Source organism: Leucoraja erinacea, chromosome 4 (assembly GCF_028641065.1).
Source record: "Leucoraja erinacea ecotype New England chromosome 4, Leri_hhj_1, whole genome shotgun sequence".
In the NCBI taxonomy this organism is placed as follows: domain Eukaryota; kingdom Metazoa; phylum Chordata; class Chondrichthyes; order Rajiformes; family Rajidae; genus Leucoraja; species Leucoraja erinaceus.
Window position 1 is genome coordinate 48,260,451 of NC_073380.1, and position 20,638 is coordinate 48,281,088.

General features: G+C 43.1%; 1 protein-coding gene across 6 annotated transcripts in view; it reads left to right on the plus strand.

Annotated features, from left to right (window-relative positions):
- Positions 1-20,638, plus strand: part of greb1l (GREB1 like retinoic acid receptor coactivator) — a 233,688-nt gene that overhangs the window by 93,071 nt on the left and 119,979 nt on the right. For 3 of the 6 annotated variants that reach the window (XM_055634186.1, XM_055634187.1, XM_055634188.1), the window contains exon 2: positions 9,780-9,892. The exons of the other annotated variants lie outside the window; for them this stretch is intronic. The gene's annotated coding sequence lies outside the window, so the exon portion shown is untranslated. The remainder of the gene's footprint in view (positions 1-9,779; positions 9,893-20,638) is intronic. 6 annotated transcript variants of the gene reach the window in all.

Genomic DNA, 20,638 nt, shown 5'->3' on the forward strand with positions numbered 1-20,638 from the left:
TTAAGGAGCTGGGTTGTCTGAGGAAACTTGGGTTCTTTAGACAACAAATGGCTGCGACAATTAATGTGGATTTTGAGTTTAAAAGTTCCAACATTTTATAGAGAATAAATATATCTAATAAGGTGCGGAGTTATCAAAGGAAATTATATACGTCTCAATAATTGTAAAAGAATACTTGTTAAGGGTGTGGAAAGACTATTTTACTCTCAACTAGCTTGCCCCTTTGAAGATGTTTCCATTGTGAGTGTTCAATCCTAGTTCTACATCATATTGAACATAATGTCGGGTTACACTGACATTATGTAATAAATTGTAATAGACACCTCCATCTCCAACAACCTGGGCCCATTGCATCAAATATAATGGTAAGAACAGCATGTGTTTCTAATTGTAGTTAGAAAAGCACGCAGTTCATAAATTCATGGTCGAGATTGATTAAAAAAATGTTAGGTTGTAATTTTGAATTTGTTAATTAATTCTCGGAAAGAATACTTGTTAGGAAAGAACTGGTGTGGAAAAGACTATTTTACTCTCAACTAGCTTACCCCTTTGAAGATGTTTCCATTGTGAGTGTTCAATCCTAGTTCTACAACATCATATTGAACATAATGTCGGGTTACACTGACATTATGTAATAAATTGTAATAGACATCTCCATCTCCAACAAGCTGACACTGTACCTGGGCCCATTGCATCAAATATAATGGTAAGAACAGCATGTGTTTCTAATTGTAGTTAGAAAAGCACGCAGTTCATAAATTCATGGTCGAGATTGATTAAAAAAATGTTAGGTTGTAATTTTGAATTTGTTAATTAATTATGCCTCGGACAATAAATGTATCGTGTAGGAAGGAACTGCAGATGCTGGTTTAAACCGAAGATAGACACCAATTGCTGGAGTCAGTGATCAAAACCTCTCCTCAGTGGATAGGCATGTATCTTCTGAAAATTCTGGGAGAAGGACTGCTATGAGTGACATAATAATAGTTGCAGTATGGTTTTTGAAAGAAGAGAAACACTAGCTTTCCAATATGGGTCCCCATTGAAGAAGGGGCGCTTGATCCGAAATTGCGTTGAATGAATGACCATTTCTTCTATGTGCCATTAGACTCTGCTTTTTGCCTGATTTAATTTTCAGGCAGGCTTTTAAGTATTTAATTTTGCAGCATTTTGTGTCTATCTAGAAAACAGAAAATAGAAATGACCTATCCCCATCACTTTTTGACTCCTTTGTTATTACAGGTTTCATGTCGCCAGCGGGATCATGTCACTCTTTGGGTGACTACTCACGACCCTACAGGCTTCAACCCGCGACATGTCGCCAGGGTGTCACCTGTATGGTCGTGAGTAGTCTTCTAGTCACCCAAAGAGTCGTAGCGTCTTTATGGTCGCCGCTGAATTTTCAACATGTTGGTCATTGTCGGCGACCTATGACGGGTGCCGGCAATCGTCGAAAATGTTGCGTAAATGGGACAGGCCCTTAAGCAGATCAGGTAGCATTTGTGAAAAGAGAAATTAATTTAGCATTTCAGGCCAAAGACCTTTTCTAACAAAGGTTCTTAAACCTGAAGCATTGTCTGTTTCTTTTTGCATGATTATAGTTTGGTTTAGTTTAGAGATACAGCGTGGAAATAGGCCCATCGGCCCCCAGAGTCCACACCAACCAGAAATCCCGCAGATTAATATTATCCTACACACACCATGGACAATTTTACATTTATACCAAACCAAATAAGTAACAAACCTATATGTCTTTGGAGTTTGGGAGGAAACCGAAGATCTCGGAGAAAACCCACGCGGTCACGTGGAACGTACAAACTCCACATAGACGGCACCCGTAGACGGGATCGATCCCGGGTCTCTGGCACTGTAAGAGCTGCAAAGTTTCAGCTTCACCGCTACACCATGATGCCGATTGTTTCCTGCATTTTTCAATATAATTTAATTTTCAGACAGGCTTTTAATCGTATATTCAAATTTCCAGCACGTGCAGTTTCTTGTAGGAAACATATTGCAAATTGAAAGCACACAAGGGTAGATCACCTACCATGCATTCTGATGCACTGCATTAAAAGGTCTAACAGTGGTGGTGATAATGAACGGCGAGACCAAACGTAGACTGGGCGATCGCTTCTCTGAACACTTTCGCTCAGTCCGCCTGAGCCTACCTGAACTCCCGATTGCCAAAGACCTTAATGCCCCTTCCTATGCTCACCTTTCTGTCCTGGGACTCCTCCATTGTCAGAGTGAGGCCAACTGCAAATTGTAGGAACAGCACCACATATTTCGCTTGGGCAGCTTGCATGAGGAGACTGAAGAAGGTCCATCCGTCTCCTCAGATTCTGGTGAACTTCTACCACTGCACCATCGAGAGCATCCTTACCAACTGTATCACAGTATGGTATGGCAACTGCTCTGTCTCCGACCGGAAGGCCTTGCAGAGGGTGGTGAAAATTGCCCAACGCATCACCGGTTCCTCGCTCCCCTCCATTCAGTCTGTCCAAAGCAAGCGTTGACTGCGGAGGGCGCTCAGCATCGCCAAGGACTGCTCTCACCCCAACCATGGACTGTTTACCCTCCTACCATCCGGGAGGCGCTACAGGTCTCTCCGCTGCCGGACCAGCAGGTCCAGGAACAGCTTCTTCCCGGCGGCTGTCACTCTACTCAACAATGTACCTCGGTGACTGCCAATCACCCATCCACCCCCCCCCCCCGGACACTCCTCCCACAGGAAAAACACTATGTCTGTATATATGCTAATGTAAATATTTATTCAAATCATATGCTATGTCGCTCTTCCAGGGAGATGCTAACTGCATTTCGTTGTCTCTGTACTTTACACTGACAATGACAATTAAAGTTGAATCTGAATCTGAATCTGAATCCCAGCGGTATGAACAGTGATTTCTCAAACTTTAAGTAACCCTTGCATCCCCTCTTCCTCCGCCCCTCCCCCACCCAAGTCGTCATACTAGTTTCAAAGTAGTCTTGTTGAATCTCATGTTTAAGAAGGAACTGCAGATGCTGGAAAATCGAAGGTAGACAAAAATGCTCGAGAAACTCAGCGGGTGAGGCAGCATCTAAGAAGCGAAGGAAATAGGCAACGTTTCGGGTCGAGACCATTCTTCAGAATGGTAGGAGGGGGTGGGGGGGGGCGGGAAGAAGCAAAAAAGGGCTTCTTCCCCCCCCCCCCCCCCCACCTAATTTGAGAAAGGACATTAATGCTATAGAGGGAGTGCAGCGTAGGTTCACCAGGTTTATTCCTGAGATGGCGGGACTGACATATGAAAGAATGGGTCGACTGGGCTTGTATTCACTGGAATTTAGAATGAGAGGGGATCTAATAGGGACACATATAATTCTTCAAGGATTGGACAAGCTAGATGGAGGAAAAATTAGCTCTTAAGGCTGAAGAAATTGCAGGATATGGGAAAAAACAGGAACGGGTACTGATTTTGGATGATTAGCCATGATCATATTGAGTGGTGGTGCTGGCTTGAAACGCCGTATAGCCTACTCCTGCACCTATTTTTCTATGTTTCTATATCTCTTGTTTCTCTTTCCCCTGAATCTCAGTCTGAAGAAGGGTCTCGAAATGTTCCTTTTCTCCAGAGATGCTGTCTGACCCTCTTGAGTCACTCCAACTTTTTTGTGTCTATGAATTGCACATAGTTCCTCAATTTAAAGTGGCCAATTGTATTTTTAATTGGACTAACAAATTCAGAAATAAATCTGAGGATCTGCCAAGCCACATATTTTTAATGACTGGACCTCTGTCCCTAGCATTGGTTCTGGACTTGAAATAATGAATGCCTTTAATTTGTTTAAGTTGCCTATAGTTACGGTTAAAAAAAATGTTGACCATTCCAATTAGTTGATGCCTGCCGTGTTCACCTTGGGAACTAAATGCAGCACACATACTGGTTTATACTGCTTCTTTCTTGTTGAATGCTCCAAACATTCCAAGTTCCACTCTGTGTCATGAGATTGAAGCTCTTAATGACGTCAAACCAAAAATACCTTGGGAATTTGAAGCCAGGATGCATACATTTCAGCCAACTTGCTTTGAGAAAGGGAAAAAGGGCAAGCCCCTGGATTGTTAGTCAGAGTTTGATTTATTTTGTTGTCTCAAGATTTTAAGGAAATCTTTCATGGAGAACACCAAAAAGTATTAAGATGGGAATCTTTTGGCTGATATGGAGTAGCTCGAGTTTTAATTGGAATGTAGGGGATTGTTTTATAGAGAGAGATGTTGGCCTCCTGTGTAATTAGATAAAAATACATAATATTATGTACCAATTAGTCATACAGCATAGAAACAGGTCCTTCGGCTCAACCCGCCTACACCGATCAACATGTCCTATCTACACTAGTTCCACCAGCCTGCATTTGGCCCATATCCCTCTAATCCTGTCCTATATCCATGTACCTGTATAAATGTTTCTTAAATTGATGATGATTGTGCAATGTTCAATTCCATTTGCAACTCTTCAATAAAGAGCAGCATAATGGTGCAGCAGTAGAGTTGCTGCTTTAGAGAGCCACAGACCCAAGTTCAATCCTGACTGTGGGAGCTGTCTGTATGGAGCCTGTACGTTCTCCCTGTGACCACGTGTGTTTTCTCCGGTGGCTCCAGTTTTCTCCTACACTCCAAAGATGTACAGGTTTGTAGGTTAATTGGCTTGGTGTAATTATAAATTGTGTCTAGAGTGTGTAGGATGGTGTTAGTGTGCGGGGATCACTGGTCGGCGTGGACTTGGTGGGTCGAAGGGCCTGTTTCCGTTCTGTATTTCTAAACTAAACAAAACTAAACTGAAATGAAGTAGCCATGCCTGCATGCAACATGATCCAGAAAACATTCAGGCATCAGCCAATGACCATCTCCAAAAAGAGCGAATCTATCAACTGACCATTAACATTCAATGGTAATACTATTGTCGTGTTCTGCACTAGCCTGGAAGTCTTCATTGTCCGGAGATAAAATATGGGTGACGTTACCACTGAGTAGTTTGAAGAAGGGTCTCAACCCAAAAAGTTACCCATTTGTTCTCTTCAAAGACACTGCCTGTCCCGCTGAGTTACTCCAGCATTTTGTGTCTATCTTTGGTTTAAACCAGCATCTGCAGGTCCTTCCTGCACAGTCTTTGTTGTCTGATGGAACAGCCACAAATATACTGTGGTTACACAGGTGGGTTAGTTTGTATATATTGCAGCGTGACCCAATTTGTTAAACTTCAAGGCCTTTCTGCCAGCAAGGCTCAAATCCGGAGTGAGATGGAACACTATCCACTTGCCCAGATGAGTAAACTCGATAACAAATCTCTGGAAGAGGTAAACGAGGTTTGGACAGGTACATGGATAGGAATCCATTAGACGGATACAGGCTAATGTACAAGGCATGGTTTGAAGAAGGGTCTTGACTCAAAACGTCACCTGTTCCTTTTCTCCAGAGATGCTGTCTGACTCGTGGAGTCCCACTTGCGTGTCCTTGGCACGCTAATTACGCGATGGTCCCGCGAAGGTCGTGCATGACTTCATGCGTCCGCACAGCCGTCTGGAGCGCTTGATGTCATTTGAAGATGGACACAAAATGCAGGAGTAACTCAGTGGGCCCAGCAGCATCTCTGGAGAGAAGGAATGGGTGATGTTTCGGGTCTAGACTCTTCTTCAGTCTGAAAGAAGGGTCTTGCCCCGAAAATTCATCCATTCCTTCTCTCCAGAGATGCTGCCGGTCCCGCTGAGTTACTCCTGCATTTTGTGTCTATCTTCAATTTTCTTGGCCCCGCTCTGGGAGTAGAAGTGGGGGCGGATCTGGACCACAACGGCTGTGAGCCCCAGGCTGAGTTCGACGATCATTTGCCTGCTTCTGCTGCTGTTGGAGGTGAGACGTTGAGTCGCGCCAGGGTCTTGGGCTTTTCCCACTTTGGCCGTCAGTTACGCGACAGGCCGGTGGCGCGCGAAGATTTAGTTCGCTACAAAATTTCGTAGCGCCGTGCGATATCACGCACAACTACATACCCCTCCGCGCTTGTCAGTGGGACCGGCCCCGCGCGGCCGCACGATGCCTGTGCGCCTCAACGCGACGACGCGGTCACGTAATTTGCGTGCCAAGGACACGTAAGTGGGACAGGGCCTTTACGCTCCAGTGAGGCAAGCTTAGTAAGTTTACAAATGACTCTAAAGTAGTTTGTATTGTAGATGGTAAAGAAGCTTATCAAGAATTACAGCAGGATCTTGATCAGCTGACTGATCAACCGCAAATGGGATATTATTCTGATAAGTGTTTGGTTATTGCAATTTGGGAACCAAACCATAATGAGAAGTCCTTACACAGTGAGCGGTAGGGCCTTGGGGAGTGTTATAGATCAGAGGGACCTCAGGGTACAAGTACAGAGTTCTCTAAAGTGTTGTCACAGGTAGACAGGCTGGTGAAGATGGCTTTGGCATGCTGGCATTCATTGGTAATGGAATTGAATGTAGCGGTTGTGATGTTATGTTGCCGTCATACAAGACGTTGGTGAAGCTGCATGTGGAGTCTTGCGTCCAGGATCACGCAATAGGAACGATGTCATTAAGTTGGAATTAATACAAAAAAGATTTACGAGGATGTTGCCAGGACTTTTGGGATATTATAAGGAGAGGATGGTCAGACTAGGACTTTATTCCTTGAAATATTGGAGATTGGATGAATGCACTCAGTCTTTTTCAGTGTTTGGGGAATTAAGATGAAAGGGATTTCATTGGAACCTGTGAGGCAACTTTTTCACACAGGTGGTGGTATGTATATAGAAAGAGCTGCCAAAGGAGGTGCTTGAGGCAGGTACAATTACAGCATTTAAAAGATATTTGGATAAATACATGGATAACAAAGGTTTAGAGGATATGGGTCACATGTATGTAAATGGGACATCTTGGTGATCATGGACAAGTTCGGCTGAAGAGCCAGGTTTCATGCTTCAATTTTAATTGTCATTGTATGGTCCCCTGTATGGTCCCCTTGGTGGTTTCAATACCAATTGATCAGGCGAGATTCTCATCACTCAGGGATATTAAATCTATTCAATTGTTGTCATTCTCCCCACTGAGTCGGTCCTCCCAAAATAAACTAATACCTCCATTAAGTATTTTTATTTATTTAAATTGGCTTGCAGTTATTGGTTTCAATAAACATATCGCCAGTATCCATTTCTGCAATAATCATATACAATAATTGATTGTAAAGATTTCATATTAAGATATGTGCAACAACTTTACAATAAATTCTTTGCTTAAATTAATATCATTTTGAGTGAAACACGCTGCTCGTACCAATTTCAAACTATTTGCCATCAACACTACAAAGGTACAAATTAATTATACGTACAATATCATCAGATCTTTAAAGATTGGCTTTCCTTTTCAGACTTGCAACTTGCATGTTGGCACTTGAGAGGAGACCACGGAAGCATCAGGTTTCAAGGCTAACGGGGAAAAAGATAGTGGTACTTTGTGCTCATCAAGCTTATGTTTAAACGTAATCAATCTATCAATAGGCCTGATGGTGTGGGAGCACAGGTGTCACCGATACATGAGTTTTCAAGCAGTCTCGAAGGACAAGGCCTTGAGGGTGACATAACGTTGGGTTAAGCCACAGTGGTGATTCATGCATTCTGAGTTTGATCTCTATAAATATATTGGTACAACGATAAGGGGTTGTCAGATACACCATTCTCTATATTTGAATAGAATGGCAGTGGTAAGTTTCACAGAACGCAGGCTTGTAATGTGGGAATGTGGGGCGTGATTGATTTTAAATGAATGTATTGGGTTATCCCTGTTGGAACAGTGCATGGTCATCTGCAATGGATGTCTCATTAAGCATTAAACATGGTCCAAAGGTCAAGGTTTGTGTGTTTTAAATCTGTAATGGACCATTAGGCTACCTTTAAAGCTAATGGCGTGGTTTACTTTTTAATTATGATAAACCATTTAGACCCTGCATCTCAAAGAATTCTGATCCTTGTCCCTGCTGCAAGAGCTGAATGCGGTGATAAGGGAACTACTGTGTGATTAGACCACCTCCATTGAGCACAGTCATTTACTCTGCATAATCTTTTCATTTCACTTGGAATTTAAAATTATAAGTGCCTTAATCACCTTAAAATATTAAGCACTAAAGTAGGTGGAATCATACAGTGAAGATGGTTATCAAAAATTAAAATAGGATGTTGATCATCTGGGCTGAGGAATGGCTAATGTAGTTTAATGCAGACACGTACAAGGTGTTGCATTTTGAGAAGTCAATCCAGGGCAGGACATTCACAGTGGAAGGTCTGGTCTTGGGGAGTGTTGTAGAGCAGAGGGATCTAGGAATGCAGGTACATGCTTCTCTGAAAGTGGCGTTACAGGTAGATTGGATGGTAAAGAAGACTCTTGGTACATTGGCCTACATCAGCCAGGGTATTGAGTATAGAAGGTGTTTACGTTATGATACAATTATACAAGATGTTGGCGAGGCCACAATTAGAGTATAATGTTCAATTTTGGTCACCCTGCTATAGATGGATGTCATTAAGCTGCAAAGAGTGCAGTGAAGATTGATGAGGATGTTGGCAGGATTCAAGGGCCCGAGCTACAGGGAAAGGTTGGGCAAGCCAGGATTTTATTCCTTCACGTACAGGAGGCTTGAGGGGGTGATCTTATAGTGGTCTGTAAAATCATGAACGGAATAGAGAGGGTGAATGTCATCTTTTATTGCATTTATGAGCATAATTAATAGCTTATTGTTGATTGATAAACCTAGGGATGACGAAATGCAGCAGAAATGACAGCAGTGTCCAAAGCAGGAGAAGTCGATACCATGCAGAAAGTAACAGAGTTTTGCAGTGTTATGGGAACAGACAGCTTGCCTGAAGAGATGTGTTTAAGAATTTGGCAATCATGAATGTTGTACTTCAAGGGAGTTCCTTCTGAGAAGATGCTAATAATTGAAATATCCGCCTGTACTTGTGGAGGAGGATTATAGACGTTGAACAATAATTGCGAATCAGTGGATTGGAAGAGCCCAGGTTGAGGGTACGACTGAAAATACTTCCACGCTTGCAGAAAAAGACATCAGTTTGAAAGAGGTCAGAGAGAAAATGCATTGATAACAAAGATGATGGGTGTGCAGTATTCCTGTGGAAAGCTCAGATTCAAAGACTTCAGGAATTAGTTATGCTTATGGTATTGAAAAAAAATGTGGAAACATTTTCACCTCAATGATCCGTTAAAACCTTCCCTTCTCTCAAACACATGCCCTCTCATTCTTGACTCCCCTACCTTGGGTGGGAGGGAGGAGGGGGGGGGAGAGACGGTGTCACCTTGTCTATTTCCCTCATGATTTTATACACCTCTATACTCTATATGATGACCCCCTCAGCTTCCTGCGTTCCAAAAAATAGTCCTCGATTGCCCAACTTCTCCCTATAGCTCAGGCCATCAAGTCCTGGCAATATATTCCCCACGTTCTTTCCAGTTTAATGACATTTCTACAGCAGGGCGAGTAAAAGGGAACACAATACTCCATAATACAATGTCCTGTACATAGTAATGTGACATCACAACTTCTGTACTCAATTCCTTGATTGAAGAAGGGCAACGTGCCAACAGCCTTCTTCACCACCCTATTTGCCTGTGGCGTTACTTTCAGGGAACGATGTACTTGTACCCCAAGATCCTTCTGCTGACCGGTGGGTCAGACGTACCGGCCATGATTTCCTTTCTCTTTACCTATGAACTTTGGTTTTCCTTTTCTCCAGGAGCCATTGTTTCTGTCATTGAGAGGATTGCTGACCACACAAACTCCGGCATCATTTTACCTCTTGTCAGATAAAAATGAATGCATTTCCAGAAGGGTAACTGACAGAAGGAGGTAAGAAGAAAATTAATTTCTGGATTCTTCTACATTGATTTGTAAAAAATAAAAATTCTACATGTCAGTAATTTACTTGCTTTACTGTGTGGTTTGAGGAGATTGTTGGGGTAGTGATGATAATTTCTCAGTGATTTTTGTGGGATAAAAACACACACTCGCCTCACCCACCTGGTTTGCATCTCATTGCTGAGGCAATGGCTTGGTGCAACCTTGACCCAGTCTCCATGACAGTCTTGCGATAATATCTCCTGTAATTCCAATGTCACTGCACCTTAATTGGTACACGTGACAATAAAAGACCTTTGAAACCTTTGACTTTCTTCTCTTTACAATGAGCATTTAATGCTTTCGCACATCAGTATGACTCCGCACATGTATCAAAACAGTGATACCTGCTTCATCTGTGTCAACGTGTGGTGTTTGTTGTCATAAATATTTCCCATCTAAAATGGCAAGTGCCCTGCTTCTGATAGCCTGCTTTCTTTCTTTTTCTTTCTGTCTGTCTGTCTGTCTGTCTGTCTGTCTGTCTGTCTGTCTGTCTGTCTGTCTGTCTGTCTGTCTGTCTATCTATATATACACACACACACACACATATACACACACACACACACACACACACACACATATGTATAACACGCACACGCACACACACACACATACACACACACATATATATATATATGCATGATGATTTTGTAATGTTTTAATAAAAGTGCAAGATTAAGTCGAAATATTCTTCTATTTCCAACAACAAAGTTTTGGGCTCCCAAGTTGTAAGTCATGGAGTTATACAGCATGGAAATAGGCCCTTCGGCCCAACTTGCACATGCTGACCAAGCGGCCCCAGTCATTTGAAAAAGCTGATGAAGTCTCGTGGATCTGAGCCAAGGCATTCCTGGCAGCGATATTTCATTACATTATTTGAACAAGACACAGCTTATGTGGGGCAAGCCCTGCCCACTTTCTAGGTATAAAGATATGTTCTCCACAAACAGTGCAGGGAGAATTGGTGGAGCAGAAGGAACAGTTGAGTGTGAGTTGGTTGCAGAAAGCATGTTATTTTCAGGGTTGAGGGAGAACAGTCAGGGTGTGAGACTGATCAGACAACTAATCAGGTACTGGGGCCCGTTGGGCAGGTGATTGATCTGAACCATTTCATTCCTCTACTTTCCCTCCCCAATGACTCTTGGTCTGAAGATGCGTTTCGACCCAAAACGTCACCTTTTCTCCAGAGTCGGCCGACCTGACCTGCTGAGTTACTCCAGCCTTTGGTGTAAATTGGCAGCCACAGTTCCTTCCTACACATTAGCAGTTGAGATCAGACAGAAAAGGAATGGGATACAGTGAGAAGTGTGTAGGAAGGAACTGCAGATGCTGGTTTAAACCGAAGATACACACAAAAAGCTGGAGTAACTCAGCGGGACATGCAGCATCGCTGCAGAGAAGGAATGGGTGAATTTTCTGGTCAAAACTGATCTTCAGAGAGAGACTCAAAACGTCACCCATTCCTTCTCTCCAGATATGCTGCCTGTCCCGCTGGGTTACTCCAGCATTTTGTGTCAACCTTCGAGAAACATAAAACATAGAAACATAGATAAATATGTGCAGGGGTAGGCCATTTGGTCCTTTGAGCCAGCACAGCCTTTCAATATGATCATGGCTGATCATCTAAAACCAATACCCCGTTCCTGCTTTTTCCCCATATCCCTTGATTCCTTTAGCCCTAAGAGCTAAATCTAACTCCTGCTTGAAAACATCCAGCAAATTGGCCTCCACTGCCTTCTGTGGCAGAGAATTCCACAGATTCACAACTCTCTGGGTGAAAACGTTTTTCTTCATCTCAGTCCTAGATGGCCTACCCCTTATTCTTAATGGTGAGAAGACTGACAAAGAGGAAGGTGCAAGCATGCTTTGAGGGAACTCTGAGAAAGCCATTTGATTGAGATTTACCTGAAAGATGATGAATACCTTGGCACCCACATAAGTGAAGCAGGCAACAATTCATCCTTTCAATTCAAGATGAAACTTGTTATCTTTTACGTCCAATTTGGAGAGTCCACATGGCCACTGAATAGTTTTCCTTTTGGATTCTTCTGGCATTACAAATTTGGGCTGTAGATTTAATACATCCTCTCATACTTTCTTCTCTAATCTAGTTTGGTTTAGTTTATTATTGTCACATGTATCCAGCCTTACATCTGGCCCCCTATTCTACCCTGATCATAGCTGCTTACCTGCTTGGATTCCCAGTGCTGAATTGGTGTAGCCTTGACCTAGCCTTGACTGCACAATTACTATATTAAACTTTAAATCTTCAGATGTCCTGGTTCAAGCTAAAACTAAAGACAAATAATAACCTCCTCACACATTCCTCTGCAGGTATCTGTCACTCCTTTAAAATATGCCCTTTCTTTGAACAAGCTCTTAAACACCTGATTACGATCCTTGAGGATGTTCATCTACGTGCTCAATTAATAAAACAACAAGATTGGGGTCATTTCTATTCAACCTGTCACAAATGAATTTGGGGGAGTTGGGGGTTTAGAAATAGTCAGTGAGGTAAACATAACAGTTGAGTGGCAAATAACAATATTGCTACATTCCCAATATTGAACTGAAGGAAATAATGGGTTATCGGGGCTGTAAGTTGTGACAGACAGCCTGACACCTTGCATGTCATTTTAATATTACACTTATCCCATCCCCTAGATATTCCGGATGAATAAATTAAGATTTTGTCCATTAATTACAAATCAGCCTAATTACAAATCAATAACATTAGCCAACTCCGAAACACGAAGCGCTGAGTATTGGGATCCAGACATAACGGACAACTGGCGTCAGTTCCACGCTCACATCTGGCAGTGTTCTCCGTCTGAACAAGGGGCCGCGGAGCTTTTTTGAAAGTGGGGCGGCTGAGCGATCACTGATCACTGGCCTTGGGGGAAAAAGGCGAGGGAGTGGAGCGACTGAGTGTGGGGAGAGTGGTGGGTGTATGGAACAAGCTGCCAGATAGAAACATAGAAACATAGAAATTAGGTGCAGGAGTAGGCCATTCGGCCCTTCGAGCCTGCACCGCCATTCAATATGATCATGGCTGATCATCCAACTCAGTATCCCGTACCTGCCTTCTCTCCATACCCCCTGATCCCTTTAGCCACAAGGGCCACATCTAACTCCCTCTTAAATATAGCCAATGAACTGGCCTCAACTACCCTCTGTGGCAGAGAGTTCCAGAGATTCACCACTCTCTGTGTGAAAAAAGTTCTTCTCATCTCGTTTTTAAAGGATTTCCCCCTTATCCTTAAGCTGTGACCCCTTGTCCTGGACTTCCCCAACATCGGGAACAATCTTCCTGCATCTAGCCTGTCCAACCCCTTAAGAATTTTGTAAGTTTCTATAAGATCCCCTCTCAATCTCCTAAATTCTAGAGAGTATAAACCAAGTCTATCCAGTCTTTCTTCATAAGACAGTCCTGACATCCCAGGAATCAGCCTGGTGAACCTTCTCTGCACTCCCTCTATGGCAATAATGTTCTTCCTCAGATTTGGAGACCAAAACTGTACGCAATACTCCAGGTGTGGTCTCACCAAGACCCTGTACAACTGCAGTAGAACCTCCCTGCTCCTATACTCAAATCCTTTTGCAATGAAAGCTAACATACCATTCGCTTTCTTTACTGTCTGCTGCACCTGCATGCCTACCTTCAATGACTGGTGTACCATGACACCCAGGTCTCGCTGCATCTCCCTCTTTCCCAATCAGCCACCATTTAGATAATAGTCTGCTTTCCCGTTTTTGCCACCAAAATGGATAACCTCACATTTATCCACATTATACTGCATCTGCCAAACATTTGCCCACTCACCCAGCCTATCCAAGTCACCTTGCCGTCTCCTAGCATCCTCCTCACAGCTAACACTGCCCCCCAGCTTAGTGTCATCCGCAAACTTGGAGATATTGCCTTCAATTCCCTCATCCAGATCATTAATATATATTGTAAATAGCTGGGGTCCCAGCACTGAGCCTTGCGGTACCTCACTAGTCACTGCCTGGCATTGTGAAAAGGACCCGTTTACTCCTACTCTTTGCTTCCTGTTTGCCAGCCAGTTCTCTATCCACATCAATACTGAACCCCCAATGCCGTGTGCTTTAAGTTTGTATACTAATCTCTTATGTGGGACCTTGTCAAAAGCCTTCTGGAAGTCCAGATACACCACATCCACTGGTTCTCCCCTATCCATGCTACTAGTTACATCCTCGAAAAATTCTATAAGATTCGTCAGACATGATTTACCTTTCGTAAATCCATGCTGACTTTGTCCAATGATTTCACCACTTTCCAAATGTGCTTCTCTCCCATCTTTAATAACTGACTCTAGCAGTTTCCCCACTACCGATGTTAGACTAACTGGTCTGTAATTCCCCATTTTCTCTCTCCCTCCCTTCTTAAAAAGTGGGGTTACGTTTGCTACCCGCCAATCTTCAGGAACTACTCCAGAATCTAAAGAGTTTTGAAAGTTTATTACTAATGCATCCACTATTTCTGGAGCTACTTCCTTAAGTACTCTGGGATGCAGCCTATCTGGCCCTGGGGATTTATCGGCCTTTAATCCATTCAATTTACCCAACACTAAACTAAACTAAAACTAAACACTGTTTTCCTCTGACGCTTCAAACACGTACAAGTTTGATGGGCAATTGGCTTTGGTAAGAATTGTAAATTGTCCCTAGTGTGTAGGATAGTGCTAGTGTACGGGGATCGCTGGTGGGTCCAGCCTCGGTGAGCCAAAGGGCCTGTTTCTGCGCTGTATCTCAAAACTAAACTAAAACTCTTAGTCTTCTGTAGTTTGCATATATAATGCTGATTTTGTATTTCAATTCTTGTCGACAATGCTACAGTTAAGGCTTTGCGTTACATGCCTTTCATGTTTTGGATCTGAGGATGACTGGGGATTGTCATGTTTTTTTCCCTGTTCCATTTCTTCGAGATATTTAACCAAAGTCAGTTTGAAGGCAGATGTGTAATGGTTTCTGAGGAATGATCCATTCTCTGAGTTATTCCCCTCTCGCCAGCTGTCAGTCAGAAAGTAGTTAGCCTGCATCTGTTTCTCCATGATAGCAAACTTAAAATGAGGCAGTGATACAAAGTTTGTGACATGTTGTTACCCTTATGTACCGTCAACTTAGAGATATACAGCACGGAAACAGTTCCTTCGGCCCAACTCCTCCATCATGCCCATCTAAGCTAGACCCATTTGCCCACATTTGCTCCATATCTGGGACGACAGATGGCACAATGGGCTAAGTGTTCGGCTGGCGACCGGAAGGTAGCCGGTTCGAATCCCGCTTGGAGTGCATACTGTCGTTGTGTCCTTGGGGCAAGACACTTCACCCACCTTTGCCTGTGTGTAATGTAATGTAATTATGTGAAGCACTTTGGGGTCAATGCAAGTTGACTGAAAATGTGCTATATAAATAAGATTATTATTATTATTATTATTATTAACACTACTTCCCGGCTAACCTGGATTTCACTCAATTCCTCCAACTCCTTTGACCCACGGTCCCCTGCTATTTCCGGCAAATTATTTATGTCTTCCTTAGTGAAGACGGAACCAAAGTAGTTATTCAATTGGTCCGCCATATCCTTGTTCCCCATGATCAACTCACCTGTTTCTGACTGCAAGGGACCTACATTTGTTTTAACTAATCTCTTTCTTTTCACATATCTATAAAAATGTTTGCAGTCAGTTTTTATGTTCCCTGCCAGTTTTCTTTCATAATCTATTTTTCCTTTCCTAATTAAGCCCTTCGTCCTCCTCTGCTGGTTTCTGAATTTCTCCCAGTCCTCCGGTATGCTGCTTTTTCTGGCTAATTTGTACGCATCATCCTTCGCTTTGATACTATCCCTGATTTCCCTTGTTATCCACAGATGTACTACCTTCCCTGATTTATTCTTTTGACAAATTGGGATGAACAATTTTTGTAGTTCATCCATGCAGTCTTCAAAAGTCTTCCATTGCATATCCACGGTCAACCATTTTAGAATTAATTGCCAGTCAATCTTGGCCAATTCACGTCTCATACCCTCCAAGGTACCTTTCTTTAAGTCCAAAACCATTGTTTCTGAATTAACAATGTCACCCTCCATCCTAATGAAGAACTCAACCATATTATGGTCACTCTTGCCCAAGGGGGGCACGTACAACAAGATTGCTAACTAACCCTTCCAGGGGTTAAGATGAGGTAGTTGAGGCAGGGACTATCCCAACATTTAAGAAACAGTTAGACTGATACATGGATAGGACAGGTTGGAGGGATATGGACCAAAAGCAGGTAGCGTAGCTGGGACATGTTGGCGGGTGTGGGTAGGTTGTGCCAAATGGCCTGTTTTCACACTATATCACTCTATGACTACATTATACCTACACCATGCATAAATGCTTCAAAATCAAGTGGTTGAGTTTTATTGCCATATACTCAAACATAGAAACGTAGAAAATAGGTGCAGGAATGGGCCATTCTGACCTTCGAGCCAGCACTGCCATTCAATATGATCATAGCTGTTCATCTAAAATCAGTACCTCTTTCCTGTTTTTTCCCCATATCCCTTGATTTCACTAGCCCCAAGAGCTAAATGTAACTCTCTTGAAAACATCCATTGAATTGGCCTCCACTGCCTTCTGTGGCAGAGAATTCCTCAGATTCACAACTCTCTGGGTGAAGAAAGTTTGTCCTCATCTCAGTCCTAACTGGCCTACCCCTTATTTTTAAACTGTGTGACCCCTGGTTCTGAACTCCCCCAACATCGGGAACATTTTTCCTGCAGTTGAAGTAAGTGAAAATCTAGCAGGTGAGCAGGATGCTTTCTCCAACCACCCCCATTTGACGGCCACTATCTTCCACCGCTTCTACCCAGTATTTGGTACCTACTTTCAGCAGCCACTGGTTGTCCTTCAGGATGCACCGAGCCGCAGCCCGGTCCATGCCGGTCACTAGGGCGAATTCAGCAACTAAGACACTCACGGCCGCAGTGCAACGCTTCCGATGCCTCAGACGGCCCGGGATTCTTACACTGAGGCTGCTCCATGGCCGGAGCTGCAGCGAGTGACTCGCCAGCCCAGAAAACACTTGCCAGCCCCGGCTCCTCGTCCGTATCTGCCCCACCGCTGCTTCTGCTTCCATCCCTCCCTCCCCCCCCGGCTCTCCAACGCCAGCGACCCATGCAGTTGATATTAGTTTTGAAATTCTCGTTGATCACAGAATTTCTTACGACAGAGCATGAGAAATTCTGTGATCAGCATGAGAGCGTGAGAATTGGGCTAAATGCGTGATTCTCATGCTCAATGCGTGAGAGTTGGCCGCCTCTGTTGGGCCTTTTTGACTGTGGAGTCGATGGTGGCCTCCCAACTGTCCATAATCAGACTGCAAATATCCTTAGTTCATGCATACTAAAGCCTCACATCAAATAGGTTCCATGTACACAAAATTTGATAAAACTCTTTATGGAGCATGCAGATATTTGTGTCATTCGATTGCATTTCTAAGCTGCTATCTTTTGAATTTGAAGTTAAGCCTACATTTTTCATCATTTTCTTTGATCCCTGCTGTCCTAACCAATATCTTTCCCCTTAATGAACCACAAAAAAACAACATTCTATCTGGTCTCTGTCACTGTTGGTTGCAGTAGTTTTGTCTGGGCAAACTGATTGCCGCTTTGCCTTTGTTACAACAGTAAGTTCACCTGAATATTAATTGATTGTTGTAAAGCATGCTAGGACATTCAGAGGTCACAAAATATAGTGCGTGTATACATGCCAAGTTTGTGCACAAAGCAGAGAACTTGGTGTTGGAGGGGGTTTTTGCTTTGAAGCTGACTTTGTCCCCTATTGTTTAATGTGGCTATGAAAACCGTCTGAATTTTCAATAGGGAACAGATTTTGAAATTTATTGCTCATTGTGCCCATGGTGCAGAAATGGAGCCCGCCAGAATAGCAGGGGTCATTGCCACAAACCAGGTTAGATTTACTGCTTAGTGCAATGGGATCCAAGCCTCTTATCAGTGGAGCTTTTGTGGAAAACCCGTCAGCCGTGGAGCAAGTGAGGAAGGGTGGTCGCGTGACACGTTGTAGTCAAATCTGTGGCCAGGTGCAAGGAGGATGCGGCATCTACAGGCTTGACATGGGATGAATACAGCAGGGCTCGAGTGATACTGAAACAAACACAGAGGTCACTGGGTAGATGAATGGAGTCACCAAGGCACTCTGCCGGTGTATTTTATTACTCTGCCAAATAAACATGCTTTTGAAATCCATGATAATTTTACAGAATTAAGATCTGATTTCTTCATGAAAAGATTTTTCATTTGAGGAATTGTTGAAGAATTATTGTAGATGTATTTGTTGAATTTAGTTTAGTTTAGAGATACAGGAGTGACAGGCCCTCCAGCCCACAAAGTCTACCCTGGCCATTGATCACCCGTTCATGCACTAGTTCTACAGATAGGGGCGGCACGGTGGCGCTGTGGTAGTGTTGCTGCCTTACAGCGTTTGCAGCCCTGGGGATCTGAGTTTGATTCCAACTATGGGTGTTGTCTGTACAGAGTTTGTATGTTCGCGTGGGTTTTCTCCGAGATCTTCTGTTTCCTCTCACACTCCAAAGACGTATAGGTTTGGCTTGGCATAAGTGTAATTGTCCCTAGTATGAGTAGCATGGTGTTAATGTGCGGGGATCGCTGGTCGGCACAGACTCAGTGGGCCGAAGGGCCTGTTTCTGCACTGTATCTCTAAACTAAACTAAAAGACTGCCTACACACTAGGGGCAAGTTACAGAGGCCAATTAACCTACGAACCCACACATCTTTGGGATGTGAGAGGAAACCTATGCGGCCGCAGGGAGAAGGTGCAAACTCAGCACCGAGGTGGGGATTGAAGCCGGGTCTCTGGTGCTCTGAGGCAGCAGCTCTATCAGCTGTGCCACTGTGCCACCCAAATTGTTGCATTTAATGTGTCTGTAAAGCTGCAGCAAGTAAGAATTTTCCCATGCATTTGACAATTAAACATTCTTGATTCTTGAATTATGTTTCTGGCTTACGGATGCACATAAATATTATTTAATCTTTGCAGCATCGAAAGGAATTTTGTGTTATTTTTGGGAGATAAAATAATCCAAGTTGGATCCTCCAAATTTAGAAAAAAATGCATCCTTCCAGAATTATAGAATTTGTCATTTCTCTCCATAGAAAAGTGCCGTTTTTAAAAAAATATAAATGTCCGAGACATTTTCATGTTCCAAAAGTATTTCAAATATTTCTACCAAAATATATTAATGTGACACGGGTGCAAATTAAAAAAATAACTAAATAGCTCCAATATTTTCTGATAATTCTTGGAATTGGATCATTTAGAGTCAGGAGCAGGCCTTTGTGAACGAAGAAGAATTAAATGCCACAAGGGTCATTCTCTTGGGACCTGGCACGTGGCGGAAGAAAGCTTTCTGCTTCACAGCACAGCCTTTAGTTCCAGTCAGTGTCTTAACAATTGACAAACTAGAGCATTTCTCGTGAACGATTAAAGCATCAATAATGTTCCCCATACAACTGGAAAAAGAACCAAATTAGATGCTAGGGAGAGGAAGAGTGACGCTTATAAAATGTAGTTTTGTAAACTGATGAGTACGCACTCATTCCCAGGGACACAATCTTTGGGTCTACCCCCAATAATGTTTGAAATTCCACGCACATTTAGAAGTGTTTACTTCACAAAAGAATCTGTGGTATGTCAAGGAATGGGACACTTTGGCAATTCAGTACAACATTCTTTTAATGATGACAAAACAGAAAAATATATAGAATTCAGGCTACACTAAGAGTTAGAAACGCGGATTTATATATGATGTGGGATCTCTGCAGATTCCAGTATATTCTTTTATTTTTAAATATATTGCAGAAAGAATGTTTTATTTGCAAATAGATTGTTTAAACACAATTGTAATATGAAGTAAGCTGATGCTTGTGAACGTTTTTGAGCATCTTTATAAGCAAATAACACTCATAATTATTTCAACCGCTGTTATTTGTTCCCCCAAACGTATTGTTGTTTAGTTTAGTTTAGAGATACAGCGCGGAAACAGGCTCTTCGGCCCACTGATTCCGCGCCAACTACCGATCCCCGCACACTTACACTATCCTACACACACTAGGGACAATTTACAATTGTAACAAGCCAATTAACCTACAAACCCACAAAGGTCACCTGAGTTCTTGCTGACTATCGATCACTGGGTATTGGGTAGGTGCACAGCCTCTTGCCCCGAGTTGGTGAATCAAGGACAAGAGGACGCAGGTTTAAGGTGAAGGGGAAAAGAGTTAATAGGAATCTGAGGGATAACCTTTCCACACAAAGGGCGTTGGGTGTGTGGAACGAGCTGCCAGAGGAGGTAGTTGAGGCTGGAACTATCCCAACGTTTAAGAAACTGTTAGACAGTTACATGGATGGGACAGGTTTTGAGGGATATGGGCCAAAGTTGGGCAGGTGGGACTAGTGTAGCTGGGAAATGTTGGCCAGTGTGCAAAGTTGGGCCGAAGAGCCTGTTTCCACACTGTATAACTCTATGACCCATACACACTATCATTCTTGCACACTAGGGGCCATTTTACAGAAGCCAATTAACCTACAAATCTGCTAGTCTTTGGGACAATAGGCAATAGGTGCAGGAGTAGGCCATTCGGTCCTTCAGGCC